The sequence below is a fragment of the Adiantum capillus-veneris genome, chromosome 5 (genome assembly GCF_014529385.1).
Source record: "Adiantum capillus-veneris isolate H3 chromosome 5, ASM1452938v2, whole genome shotgun sequence".
Taxonomy (NCBI): domain Eukaryota; kingdom Viridiplantae; phylum Streptophyta; class Polypodiopsida; order Polypodiales; family Pteridaceae; genus Adiantum; species Adiantum capillus-veneris.
Window position 1 is genome coordinate 154,966,055 of NC_140935.1, and position 15,414 is coordinate 154,981,468.

Sequence of the window (15,414 nt, forward strand, 5' to 3'; positions counted from 1 at the left end):
TTAACCCTAAGGAGAAGAAGATAGATTCACCTAAACCCGAATGGATAACAGAATTTGATGATGTATTTTTTGAAGAACTTTCACAGTTACCACCAAAGCATGATCATGCAATAGAGATTACTCCAGGAGCTCAACTAGTTGCTCATAGACCTTACAAAATGTCGATACCTAAATTGTGAAACTCAAGGAGCAATTAACTCAACTCCTTGAACAAGGCTTCATTTGACCCAGCATTTCTCCATGGAGTACTCCTGTTCTCTTTAATCGAAAGAAGGATGTTACTCTATGTCTTTGTATTGATTATCGTCGTGGATTGAACCAGGTAACATTCAAGAATAAGTATGCAATACCAAGGATTGATGAACTGGTTGACCAATTACATCGAGCTTCTATCTTCACAAAGATTGATCTTAAGTCAGGGTATTACCAAATCCAAATCAAGGAGGAGGACATACCAAAGACAGGATTTAATATTTATTTTGGACATTATGAATTTACAATTATGCCTTTTGGACTTACCAATGCTTCTACAACTTTTAATCGTCTTATGACCGGTGTGTTTTGAGAGCATCTTGATGATTTTGTTCTTGTCTTTTTTGATGTTTTCCTGGTTTACTCAAGAAACATAGAAGAACATGAACAACATGTGCGGCGAGTACTTGAACTTCTCCGTCAAAATCAACTCTATGCCAAACGTAGCAAATGCACCTTGTGGAATATTTGGGATTCATTGTATCCAAGGATGGTGTTTCTACTGATCCAAGTAAGATCAAAGCTGTTATAGCTTGGCCTACACCAAAATCGTACGAGAAGTACGTGGCTTTCTTGGTTTGATAGGATGGTATCGTACATTTATTGAAGGTTATGCTAAGATTGCATCTCCATTGGCCAATACGCTTAAGAAGGCTAAAGTGTTTACTTGGAATGAACGTGCTCAAGCTAGTTTTGAGAAACTCAAAGAAGCTTACAGACTTCTCAAATACATTCACTGTGCTCACTGATGTAAGTGGACAAGCAATCGGTGGTATTCTGTCTCAAGAAGGAAAACCAGTAGCTCAAGAATCTCGTAAGTTAGGTATACATGAATTAAATTATCCTACATATGATGTGGAATTATTGGCCGTTGTGCATGCTCTTAAAGTATGGCGACATTACCTTCTTGGAAGGAGATTGAACTACATACCGACCATCAAAGCTTGAAGTGGCTCTATACCCAACCTGACCTGAATATGTGGCAACGAAGATGGATGGAGTTGTTATGTGAATATGATTTTGGACTTGAATATAAAACTAGGAAGGAAAATCTTATAGCCAATACCTTAAGTAGGAAGAGTACTATAGCGACTGTCACAACCTCTACTACTTCTTTTATTGACCTTATTCGAGAAGGCATGTCTAATGACCCGTATTACCTAAAAATTCAGTACTTGATGAACTTAAATAATTGCACAGAGAAGCAAGAAAGGAAAATTAAAGACTTTCACGTTGAAGGTGATGACCTTTACTTCGGTAAACATCTTTGTATTCCAAATCAAGGTGGAATCAAACTTCAGATATTACAAGAAGCTCATGATATACCTAGCAGGACATCCAGGATACATCAAGACTTACTCTAATGTAAGAAAGACTTTCTTTTGACCAAGACTAAAGCGTGATGTGTTGAACTATTTTACAAGATGCTTAACATATCAACGTATTAAAGCTAAGCGAATTCGATACCCCGGTAAGCTTCAACCTATTGATGCTCCACAAATGAAATGGGAATGCATATCCAGGGACTTTATTACAGGACTTCGTGCATCTCTGGTATATGACTCTATTTTTGTGGTTGTTGATATGCTTACAAAAATGACCCATTTATTTTCAGTCAAGACAACATTTACGGCTAAGGATATAGCTCAAGTCTTCATGAAAGTTGTTTTCATGTATCACGGTTTACCTCGACGGATAATTTTTGATCGTGATGCGAAGTTCACCTCAAATTTTTGAAAAGCCTTATTCTTAGCTACAGGAACCCAGTTAGCTTTTAGTACTGTATCATCCTCAAACTAATGGGCAAACAAAAAGGACAAATCAAATAATTGAAGACATGTTGAGAGCTTATTGTATGCATGAGTAGAGTAAATGCACTAGATATTTGTATTTGGTTGAATTTGTGTATAATTTCTCATTCCAACGCTCAATTGGGATGTCTCCTTTTCAATCATTGTACAGACAAGAGTGTCTTACTCCACTCAAATGGATAGACCCTGTCATACGAGTTCAAGCATCCAAAAAAATGCTGGATGAAATGCAACTACAAACCGATCTTATACGACAGCATATTAAGACTGCTTAAGATAGACATAAGAGTTATGCTGACCCAAGACGATTTGCCAGAATTTTTGAAGAGGGCAATATGGTATTTTAGAGAGTAAAACCCAAACGTGGTTCTTTATCATTGGGTAAGTGTAAGAAGATAAGTGCCAGATATTGTGGAATGTTTGTAATCACAGAGCGGATTAATGATCAAGCTTATAGACTCTTGTTACCACCACACACACATGATGTTTTCCATGTCAGCTTACTCAAGAAGTATGTACCTGATCCGGAACATATTCTTGATGATTCTCTATTATCTACATCTACTGACGGAACTTTCAAAGTATATCCCGAAGTAATACTTCAGAGCAGAACCAAGCCTCTATGTAATCGGACCATTATTGAACACCTTGTTAAATGGCCAACGTATCCTTAGGAAGATGCCACTTGGGAACATGGTGATGTAATGAGCCTAAATTATCCAGATTTCATGTCGAGGTGAGGATACCTCAAATTTTTCAAGTGTGGGAGGATATAAGATCCCCAATTTTTGGGTCTCTTCTAAAAATAAGAAAATTAGCTTTCAATATCTATTTTGCCAAATTCTGATTTAAGATGCTTGATTGATAGTATTGGAAGGTTCTAAAGTAAAAATCAAGGCCGTTTCCATGTTCCAGTAGGTTAGACGGACGTTTGGTTCAGTTTTGAAAAAATCCACTATTTTTAGCTTTTTCATTCTTTTCGGTGTTTTTTTTGCAAAAAGCAAGGTCGGATCCTTAATCTACGTGTTCTAGGGAAGCTATGGTTCAATTTGGTAAAAATCTACTTTTTGAGCGCTTTTCACTCTATTTTTTGCTTTTCATGTTTTTTAGTGAAAAGCGAGTCCGCTTTCTTATTCCAACGGACAAGGGAAACGCCTGGTTCAATTTTAGATTTGTTTTTTTGCTTTTTACGCTAATTTTAGCTTTTACTTCTTTTCGGCGTTTTTGAAAAGCAACGTGCTTTTTATGATGACCTTAACACAAAAATATTAATTTTAGTCTCCGTCGGATTTAAAAATGATCACTCGGAGAAAAAATGGGACCAGACGAGATTTTTACGAGAAATATTTTTATAAAAATCAGTACCATAAATACACTGGGACAATACGGGAAAGTCATAATTATGTCAGGACATTACAGTGCGGCATAATCTAGCTACAGTTTCCATTAGTTGGCCGGATATTGTTCAATATGCCAATTCTGTAAAAATTGAATGGTAAGTGGGAGAGTTGACCACCAAAAGCAAAGGCATGTTTTTAGCAAAGTTCCCAAAAAACTTGTAGCTATTCCTGGCTCAAAAACTAGCGCTAGTTTTCTGCTTGGGACTCACTCTAGCCAGCTAGTGCAGAGCCTATAAATTCACGTGCAAGCCTCAGTTTTCAGTGTCGTTTGTTGCATCTACTACCACCGCAAGGCTATACGTATCTATTATACGGAGTGGTGCAAGCTCTTCATCACCATCTCCATAGGCTCTTCTCTCTCTCTCTCTCTCTCTCAGATGAAGGACACTCTTTCTCTACTTGCTTATTATCTTCTCTCTCTTTTCATGGTGTATGCACTCTCTGGAAGCTTTTGTGGTGGATACCTCTACGTAGCTTTCATCACCGCTCTCTTGTAGCAAAGCAAGAAGCCTTTCAACAATCCCTAATCGATTCTAAGCACGGTGAAAAGCTCTAAACTCCATAGCCATCATCTCCCTCTCTCTCTCTATGTCGTTTTTCTCAGTAGTCACCCTCTCGGTGATTGTTTTTTTGCATACGAGTGCATGTATGGATTAAACGAGTACGTATGAAGTTGCCCCATGAATATCTCATCATGTTTAACACACTCATTTATGCACATGATGCGTTTATGATCACTTGCGTGCATAAAAAGTACTTTTCGTTTCAAGTCTTAAAGGCGGTAGGAACACTGTTTTGGTCATCAATCATCACAAATCATTACGAATCAGCCCAAACCTTTTATACCATAGATAAAACATAACATTTAGAACATTTTCTCTCTTTGGTGTCATGTGAAAAACACGCACGAGCTAAGAGATATAGTAAAAAAATAGCCTGCTACCCACTGCACGACCAATTTTTTGACTCCAAGCTCCTTGGAGAACCACTATATAGATTCACCGGATGGGCAAACCCACTTAACCAATTGAAAAATCTTGATGAAACTTGATGATAAATGAATTGGTCTATAACCGGTTTTACCTACACCTGTAGAGGTGCTACCAAGGGGGGGGTACCATATGATGTCATGGGTTAACCGAGGTATTTTTGTATGTTTTAAGGTTTGTTTTGGTGAGTGGATTTCAACGATTAGATGACCATAAACTTATGTGAGAGTATATGGTTGGACATCCCGAACCGTATAGACAGATTGATGTGGATGCCTCATATGCATGGTTATGATTGCTTTCCACCTTCCTAGGTCAAAACTAGCTCTTTGTGATAGGGAGGTGAAGTGAAGATGTGATGCATCAACTTTCCATGGTTGGATGTTGTCGAAATTGGATTTTTATATCATGATTAGTTGCTGGTCGGACTCTTTTTATGCATGAAAGAATCACGTCTTAAGACTCACATGTGTGTGGACTCCACTTGATTGCAGGGGATATGTCAAACTCCAAGTGTGGGAGTTAGTTTAGTGTGATTATGATTCATGGTTAAGGGCTGAGATTCCCTTATGGATTATGCTTGATATTCTATGGTGTAAGCCAGTGTGGCTCATGTTTTTTTTTTTGGATACGGTTATGGTGCTGAAATGCTACCGAAATTTTTGCAGCCATGTTATATTCTAAAGTGGTTATGCAGGATTGCTCGTGCCTCACCTAAGTTGGGTGGAGTGATCGCCCGTGTGATGTGATTGGAGTATGGTTTATGGTTTTAAAAATGGATCATGAAGTGATCTAGATGTTTGATGGTAGACGTGTAAGGGTAGAGACTCTGTACAGTCTAACTGCTTGGAAAAGATTGTTTGTGCATATGGAAAGTGCTATTGTGATTGGACTCATGTGTTATGTATCTCATGGTAGCGTTGCTACAAGACTAGGATCACCTACATCGCTTAGCCTTTGACTAAGGATCGTTGACCTGGGGCTTTGCTGCATCAGGGGTGTTGCCTAGGTCTTTTTCTTTTTGTTAGGCTCATCTAGATGATTAGTGCATCGGGGTAACGCGTCAGGGATTTTGCCTTGGCTTTGCCTAAACACCCGGTGTTGGGCATCGAAGAGGCATGGAGCCAAAACTAGTATGGTTGGTGTTGATACCCTACCACATACTAGTAGTTGGGATCCTTTTAGAGGTCGGGTTCATGAAGGGAGGCGAAGCGGCCTCAGCCTATGTCTCGGTAGGTTGGAGGTGTTCTGGATCGCTCCTGGGAAAGTGAAATTCTCTTTGTCTGTAGTACAGCGGAAGTGGATGGGTAGACCGGTCGATCCCTACACAGGGTCCGGTGCTCTGCTAGTTATTTTTTCATAAACTTTTTTGATGTTATGGTATACCCAGATTTTGTCATTGCATTAATATATGGTTGCGTGTTTTATTTAGACGGGGCATTTAAAAATTCTATGTTGTCATTTTCTCATGTCTCTGTGCACTCTATTTCACCCTCCACTATTCTCTCTCTCTCTCTCTCTCTCTCTCTCTCTGTGTGTGTGTGTGTGTGTGTGTGTGTGTGTGTGTGTGTGTGTGTGTGTGTGTGTGTGTGTGTGTGTGTGTGTCTTCTCGCACCGCGGTGTATATATTCACCCTCCACAATGTTATATTTTTCTTGGGTACGCTTTCATTCATAACACCCATTTAGGGGTAGCAGTATCGCCAGGTACCTCTAGATGCAGTCTGGCTCATGGACTAAACTCCATGCTTGGTCAAGCACTGAGAACTCCTTCCCTATGCAATCCACAACTCTAATGTATATGGAAAATTGTATAAAAGTGTAAATTGTATATTTTGTGCACACAGCCCCGGGGAGGGTATCTCTTAGAGCTTTTCATTGACTTATCAAAATAAAGTGAATTTAGAAGTGGTATAGTACGATCGGTGGACTCATTAGCATCTATATATTTTCTCTTTTCCCTATAGGTGAAGTAGATTCTCCTTTCAGGGAACTTCATGTTGAGACAACCATGCGGTTGAACCATGGTGCCCCTAGGATAACATCCTCATGTTGGAGAGGAGAGATGAGAAAGTCTTCTTTGTTGACGTAGCATTGGACATGAAGCCTTAACTTTCCAATAAAGTGAGTAACGGAGGCTTGCCATCCCTTGAAAGCCCCATCGACAGTTATAGTATCTCCTATGTCAAAAGCTTGTATGCCTTGCTTTGTGGCCAACTCCATTGATATGAATTTGTGAATAGAGCTACGATCAAATAGGATAAAGGCATCATGCTCCTTCACCTTCCCGCAAGCATATGAAAGGGATGATCCCTTGCAATGAGCATCCTCTTTTGGAGATTTGAGCCTGGAAGCTCTAGGAGTCTCAGTGCGGGCATTTTTTTGGGGCAGGAATGATAGCCATGTTCTTTCTCCCCACACTTAAAGCATTTGTGATCTTTACGAAAAGCCTCTAGCTCTTCAAGAGAGATTTTGTTTTTACCTTTGTAAACTCCTTTCTCCTTGGTCTTGTTGTTGTTGGAATTGCCTTGGGAAGGACTTTGAGCATTGTTCTTCCCCTTTGCATCATTTTGATGTTTGTTTTACACGGGCTTGGCATTCCTTTTAGCCCCTTGTTGGAAATTGATACAAGATGAAACCATAGTGTGGTGGATGACTTTGATGTTAGAACTGGGCCGTTGGGAGTTGACATACTTGACTATTTCTTCAGATAATCTCACACAAAATTGTTGCTTTTGCCTGCTTGGAAAAGTCTACTTTCTGAAAGGCTGTAGCTTTGAGATGTAAATCCCAAAACTCGTCTACATATTTGTGGATAGAGTTGATGGTAACTTCAAACTCTACCATTTGGTGAGCACTTTATCTTTGGCAACACGTGCAAGGAATTGCTTCATGATGGAAACTCGTAGACTTTTCCATGTCTTTGGAGATTCGTCATTGCCATGAAGGCTAGCCCACCATTGGCGATCAAATTTTTGAAAGTGCATAGCTACATGACATAGCTTGGAGGATTCAGTGAAGCCCTCATCTCCAAAGGACACATTAAATTGCTTGATGAAGGCCAATACTCTGTCAGTAGCACCAAAGGTGCCATCATAGGTGAGAAAAGAGATACTCTTTCCTCCCTCTTTGTGCTTCTTAAGTTTGTGGGACCTTTTCCAAGCAGGATAAGATTTGCAATGTCCTCTCCTCTTGTATTCTCTGGGAGAATAGCCGCCGCTGCTTTCATCGAAAGAGGAGGAAGGTGATGAAGAAGGAGAAGAGGGTGACCTCTTTCTCGCCTTTTTCTTTCTTTGTTTCCTCTCTTCCCTTTTAGAGTGACAAGGAGAATGACTATAGGATGATCTTTTCCTCTTTGGAGGAGTTGGGAATCGTTGAGACCACCATCTTTGTGGAGCCACATCTTCAAAGGAATTTGGAGATTCACTTCTTTTTCATTCATTGGATTCCTCCTCTTCTCTTATTGGAGAGAGTCTTCTTTTGGAAGTCTCAACAAGAGGTTTCCTAAGCTCTCTCTCTCTTCTTTGAGAGAGAGGGAAATCCCATAAGCATGAATTTGTTGGGTAACTTTGGCTCGCAGGGTAGGGTTGCCCATAGCTTGTTGCAACCTGGTAACAAGATAATCCACAAACATTGGGGCATCATCCATAGCACCTTCATGTGCAAAATCAAAGTTGTCAATATTCATTCTACTCTCTTGATTATTGTCAACCATGCTAGCTAAAATTATGTATATGCTACTTTGTGCTTTGATACCCTCAAAAACCTTAGCTGCTACTCTTCTTTACCTTTGAAAATTAGCCCTCAAGCAGCCACACCCGTGGTTTAGAGACTGTTGATTGCAAAGATTAGTGGAGAGGGTCTAAAATTGCTTGGTTGATTATGGTTCCTACTAAGCTTGCTAGTAGCTCAATAATGGTTAAGCCAAAGGCAAGCCGTGAGAGACTCCATTGTTAAGTCTATAGCTTCCAACGGTGTAACTCAAACTAAGTCATTTTCAACCAAGATAATAGATCCGTGTCCCACTTACCCTCTTGCAATGAATATGTCCAACCTTTTATGGACAACTTAAGGACCTCTCTTCTTAAGCAAGAAAAGAGAAACCAATAGCTCTGATACCAATGTAACGGAATTGGACTATGAACATTTAAGAATAACAAAATTTAGAGAACTGTAGTATGCATTTTGTGAGAATAATTTGAGAAAGAAGAGAGAGAACTTGATTAGAGGTAGCAACATAACCATTATACTTAATAGCTTGGCATGAATAATACTTTGCAAGAGAGAGAATTAGAGAACATGACAACAATTGAGGATCATATTTATATGGAGTCGGTCCCCTCTCCAAAAGGTCTTTGTATTATAGCTTCTCCCATAAAGAGGGACTTGGTACAACACTAGTTTTGTGTTCCTTGAAACCTTGATGGTGGCATGAAGATAGAGAGCTTCATGTACCACAATTATCCCCGTAACTTAAGCTAATGAAAGCATTAACTTGTCCCTGGCCTCAATCCCAAGACCTCAAACACCTTCAAAGGCGGAGAGAGCTAGCAAGGAATGAGGGTAGGGAAGAGGAAGAATAAGTATTCTTACAAGAAAGAAGTAGTGTTCTCTCATACCATTACTCATAGAGCTTAGCATAGCATAGTAGCATAGTAATGGAGATGAAGAAGATGGCTAGCATAGCATTGAAAGATGGCTCTTTGTTGGATTTGCATCCCATAGCCAAGAGTGTTGGTGTAGGCTCTCAACTTCTCAAGCTTGGAGAAGGAGATGAAGTTCTTGAACTTTCACAAAGTGAGAATGAGAGCATGTGAGTGTGTGTATGTGAGATTATACCCCCAAGCACACCCTTAACTTGCCTTGGTCGACCCCTCCTTGTAGCTCCTGATTGAATTTGACTGGACCTCTGCAAGCCTAGCCAATCACATGCTTAGTGCATATCAAACAACAAGGGTAGCATTTGGACAAATGTCCTCCTTACCCCTTTGAGAGAGAGGGCTTGATAATATCTAGATATTTGATTAATTAATATAAATTCTCATTGAACCCCTCTTTAGCCTAGCCAATAGGATTCAAGCACACCATGTGGCTAAGCATAGGGAGAACCTGACATGTGTCCTTGTGCCCCTTGAGGAAGGGGTGCCCTTTGGGTGAGTGAAAGGTCAAGTCAAGCATGTCCCTAGATTTGGGGCTCGCTTCTTCCTTTGTAGGGCCCCTTTTTGACTTTATCTCCTCAAGCCCTTACCTTCCAAGCATGGGGAAGCTTCTCAAACACCTTAGTCAGCATGCATAGGCCTAGTATGAGCATGGTCTCTCTCTCTCTCTCTCTCTCTCTCTCTCTCTCTCTCTCTCTCTCTCTCTCTCTCTCTCCCCCCCTGTCTCTCTCATTCATATCCTCAGCTTGTAGGATTGCCCCCTTTTTTGTAGGGCTCAACTTTGACTTGGGTTTGGAAACCTCAAGCACAGGGCCAGCTTGGCCAAGAACCTTAGCTATCAAGCATGTCAAGCACCTTAACTATTAAAACCTAAAACATGAACCTAGCTTAACCTAAGTTCCTAGGTCTTAGAAATTTTAACACTAACCTTTGGAGGTCTTTGTTGATGAAGCTAACCCTAAGGCCTTTCAAGCTCCATTAGTTAGCATTGCTCTTTGACATACCATCTCCCATTTGGACCCATTGACTTTGGTTCCATGCTGAGATAGATCCATAAGCACATGCCTATATTCTAGCTCTTGTTCCCATTTATTCTTCGACATTAAATGATCAGTTCACTATCAAAAAATCATTTGGGTTAGTTAGATATTAGATTTTATGACATAAAACAACAACCAACGAGGAGATGTGAGACTTGTGGAGGGGACCGTCCGACCCCGTGGTGTACACTCAACCAAGACCGCAATGCACATTAGGAAAACAACCACCTCTTCTTAACGATAGTAGAGTGGTAGTCAACTACACTCAACCAGCTGAGTATGTACCACAATCCATGAGAAATAATTACTCTATGTACAAGAACACGTTGATGTTCATATCTAATCAAGAGTATGGTTCAAAGACCATTCTTACTGGGCAAGAACAATCAATTGCACCATCAGCTACGCAGCACGTAGTACCACGTTACAAGAGTGAAGGTGATCATTGGGCAAGAAAATTTTCTTATCATGCAAAGAACGTGGAGATATTTGGGTATTGTCTCGAATATTCTCTCACACACCTGATTCTTGATTGTCCAGAACACCCAAACAACAAGGGAAAAGCAACAATGAATATTGTAGGAGTATTGCCTTCTTTAAGTGGATCTAAGTTAGAACCCACAATATTTATAAAAGAGATAACAAGAGCTCAAGGTCAAGAACTACCAAAAACTCACCAGTAGTGGACAAACACAAATTGCATGTTTAAATAGAAGTTGAAAGCTTATTGAAAGGGAATGGAAGAAAATCGTGGAAAGAGAAAAGGGACAAAATGAAAGCAAAATGGCTAAGGGAAAAGATGGACTTAGAGATGAATCTAAAACAAACAAGGGAACGCCTTCAACATGAATAAGAAAACAAAGGAAAAATTGAGGGAGCAAAATTGTCAAAAACCGGGTGGTTCTGCCTTAGTAGATAAAGTTAATGAACATTTGGATGTTGAGTTGCAAGCCTACGAGGCAAGATTGGAGAAAAATGAGATAGTAGAACAGAGAGGGTTGAGGTATCCACATCTTGAATTTGAAACAAAGAGACTAAGAATGTGCAAATGTCTCATAGAGACCACTCGAGCTCTAATGCAGCCAATAACATTGAACATTCCTAGACAAGAAGTGCCAATACCTCAAAAGGAGGAGGAAAGCGAGCACAAAGAGAACAGAACCAATGAACTAATGAATCCTGAAACTGAAACACCATTGGACACAAGGGTAGTGGCCAACACCACTAATGATGCAAGATCACAATTTACGGCACCTATCCCAGAGGTAGAGGAGCCATGGCCAAATGAATTATGGGAAGCTGTAGCGTGGATAGTGTGTTGTGCTCTCTATAGTGGGTGCTCCTCAGTGCAATGTGCATGACAATATCACTCAAAACAGACTAGAAACAAAGGTACAATGGACAACAATTGAGCTCACAAAGAGACAATAGTAGCAGACCATAACATATGACTCGACTATCTCAAAGAACTGATACAGACTCTAGCGTGGCAACACACTCAGCTCCAGCCCGGGACTCACAGGTACAATGGGGTGTCGAGGCTCAAAATGTGCAGGGATGGTGAAGACGTGGTGTGTGTATAGACTCTATCCTCTAGACGACGACACTGGACAAGTTATGAAAAAAAATGATACACATGACCCAACAGCTACTACTCATATGTACCACCATAAAGAGCCACCAACGGCTCATAAATGTCAGCCATGTGGTGACCTGGCCACGATGTCCACTAGACCAGTTTGTATCTCTGCTGCCACGTGTCACTGCCCAACACCCAAAGAGTCCGTCTCACTCCTTAAACTGTATACCCAAGTAATGATGCAACAGCCCCAAATCTTTCATCTTGAAAGCAACATTCAAATCAGCCTTAAATTCAGCAATATGTCTCTCATTTGGTCCAGTGATCAACAAATCATCAACATAAAGAACCACGATGAGAAGTACATCACCCTCACGCTTTACATACAATGTGCTTTCTGTTGGACTCTTACGAAAGCCTCATTTAACCAAATGAGTGTCAGCTTTCTCATACCAAGCACGAGGAGATTGCTTCAACCAATACAAAGCCTTCTTACATCTGCACACTTTGTCCTCTTGTCCTTTTATGACAAAACCCCGAGGCTGCGTTACATAAACTTCCTCAAATATGTCACCATTCAAGAAAGCAGTAACAATGTTTGATTGATGTACATCCCAACCAAAGTGAGATGCCAATGCACATAGAAAACGCACAGTAGTCATACAACAAGTGGGAGAAAAAGTCTCTTTATAATCTATGCCTTTTTGCTGTGCATAACCCTTTGCAACAAGTCGAGCCTTATGGCGATCAATCTCACCATCCGGCTTGCGTTTCAACTTGTAAACCCACTTCATACCAATGGCCCTTTTGCCAGGAGGCAAATCACATAAAGTCCATGTGCCATTTTCTATGAGTGCATCATATTCTGATTGCATGGCAGCCATCCAATTTTTTGAATTTTGTGCTTCATCAAAAGACAGAGGCTCCTCAACATCATGTAAGCTAGACACATCCAAAGCATAACAATTTGATGCATAAGATGCATGGTGAGAGCCTGAACGAGTACGACTAGACAAAGGTGCATCCAATTTACTATCACACAAAGTGTGCACCAGCCATTTTGGCATACCTCTAGCCTGTTCATTTCAGCCCTTTCCTCATCAAGTACATCATGTACATCTGTATCAGTAATAGGACGATCTAGAACATTTTCAGAAACCCCCATAGGCTGTACATTTGCCTCATTGGAACTTACATTCGTATTTCCACCACCGAAAAGAGGCAACAAAGTGTCATAAATGTCCTGTGAGCTTACATTACTGTCTCTAGTACATGACAGCAAGGGCCGAACAGAATCTTCCACAAACCCTACATCCCGAGAAACCAGAATACGTTTTGTTTGCGGATGATACAACCTGTAACCTTTGCTTTCAGCACTATAACCAACAAAAATACATTTGATAGCCTTATCATCCATTTTTTTGCGTTGCACTTGTGGCACCAAAGCATATGCCAAACAACCAAAAACACGCATGTGCTCAATAGAAGGCTTTCTATCATGCCATGCTTCATATGGAGTAATAGACCGCAAGGCTTTCGTAGGACACCTATTAAGTACATAAGTGGCACACATGATGGCCTCAAGCCAAAAAGAATGTGGCAAAGCTTGACTTTTGACCATACATTGTGCCATTTCTGTCAGTGACCTGTTTTCCCTCTCAGCAACACCATTTTGCTGAGGTAAATTCTGCACAAAATGACGAAATACCATGTGCAGTACTGCCTGTAGTGGAAACGGAGGCCGAAATGAGCCCAAATCGAAAATCCGAGCTCATTTCGGCCTCCATTTCCACTACAAGTAGTACTGCACAGGCTATTTTGTCATTTTGTCGACCTACGAATGCTCGAGTATACGTCTGCTCAGACCTACGAACGCTCGACCTACTCCAGTATTTGTCGACCTAAAAACGCTCGCCAAAGCTCACTGAAATCGGAGAAAGTGAGAAAACGTGTACTGGAGCAGCTGGCGACTAAGCCCAGGAGGACGCAACCTGCTCTGATACCAATTGTTGGAATTAGGGTTGCAGAGAAACACACACAGCTTGGAGAAGACGAAGGAAGCTCAAGGCACACAATAGACAGTGTGTTACTTAGTGTGCAATGGAAAGATAGATAGCCCTAGAGTGATGGGCGTATATATAGTTCACGGGGGAAAAAAACTCCTAAAGAGGGAAAAAATGCCCCGGTGGTCCTAATGTGTTCACACACATCACTACCACATGTATATGGTAACAGTATGGTTTAACCCTATAGACTGAAATTGCATTCCCCCAACAATATTGCTCTCCTTATGATTGATGTTGTATTTCTCCACTTATTACTCCAAAGTATGTTAGACTATGGAGCTGAATGGTAGACTAGAATGAAGTCATCACAGCTTGAAACATACCCAACCAACGAACATTCCCAATCTACTGGTGGAGGACTCGTCCTCCTCTATGTCAAATACATTTGCGAATATCCATTTGAGAATTCTTTTATAATAGTCTCTTTGACCATATCCCAATGTAATTTTCATATGCATCCCCTACAACGCATACTGTCAATTGCACACCAAGGACCTCTCACCCATGCAACATGCAAAATGCAAGCCAATCTATTTGTGCAAGTTGCTCACACAAGGGCCTTCTACTCATAGTCCATCACAATAAGAGTGTCTTATTGACCTCATATAGCCCCATGCATCCCCTATCACACTCTTGCTCTCCCCTATCCCCTACCTTGTCCCACCCATCATTTACCTCATGTATAGTACACAAGAAGATAGAGAGAGAGAGAGAGAGAGAGAGAGAGAGAGAGAGAGAGAGAGAGAGAGAGAGAGATTTTATTATCATCGTGGAAGGCCAAGTATGACCTATGGGACCACAACAATGTACCGTGTAGTATGTTTGGGGCTAATGATTGATTCTCAACACCCAAGGATTGTAGAGATGAGAGTTGCAATTGGGAGGCCATATCTTGGTTGGGAGAGAAATGTGAAGAGAGAGAGAGAGAGTGAGAGAGAGAGTGAGAGAGAGTCTACCCTTCAACGACACACCCTTTGTCTCCCTTCTGTAGCATAAATGTAGAGAGAGGTATGGAGTAAATCTCGTACTTAAAAAACTAAGACAATACAAAAGAATCAAGAAAAAAAGAGGTTTGAAAAGCAATACAAAAGAATTCATAAAAAAGGAAACCTAGATCAACAATTTCTAAGCTTTAAAAAAAACTTAGGAGTTTGTAAAATTAAAAATAAACCATCTATTTTTTAATGTGAACTCTCTCTCTATAGGAGATCATTATTACCAATTTAGCAAAAGTTTACTTTAGGTAAAATTTTAGTTCAAACTTCAAGGTTTCATGCTTTCTCAGCCCAAAATTCTTTTGTTTGTCAATGAGCATTCACTTCCTACTTCAAAACTAAAGACACTTTTAAAGTCCATCATTAGATTTAGACACTACTCATCTAAACGAGTGCCCACTATCTTATTTCAACCTATCAACATTTTTGGCCTATCAAAAAATGCTTGAAAATATAACTCAACTTTTTTTCATATTTTAGTCAGAACAAGAGAAAGCATCTTTATAGCCTTTGGCCTTTGGGCATGCAAAAAAAAAAGCATAAATGTATGACTCTAAAGTAGACCAAACGTAGTGCAAAATGTGTTGGGGTATAAAGCCCAATGTGGTCGCCCAGGTAAGTGGGC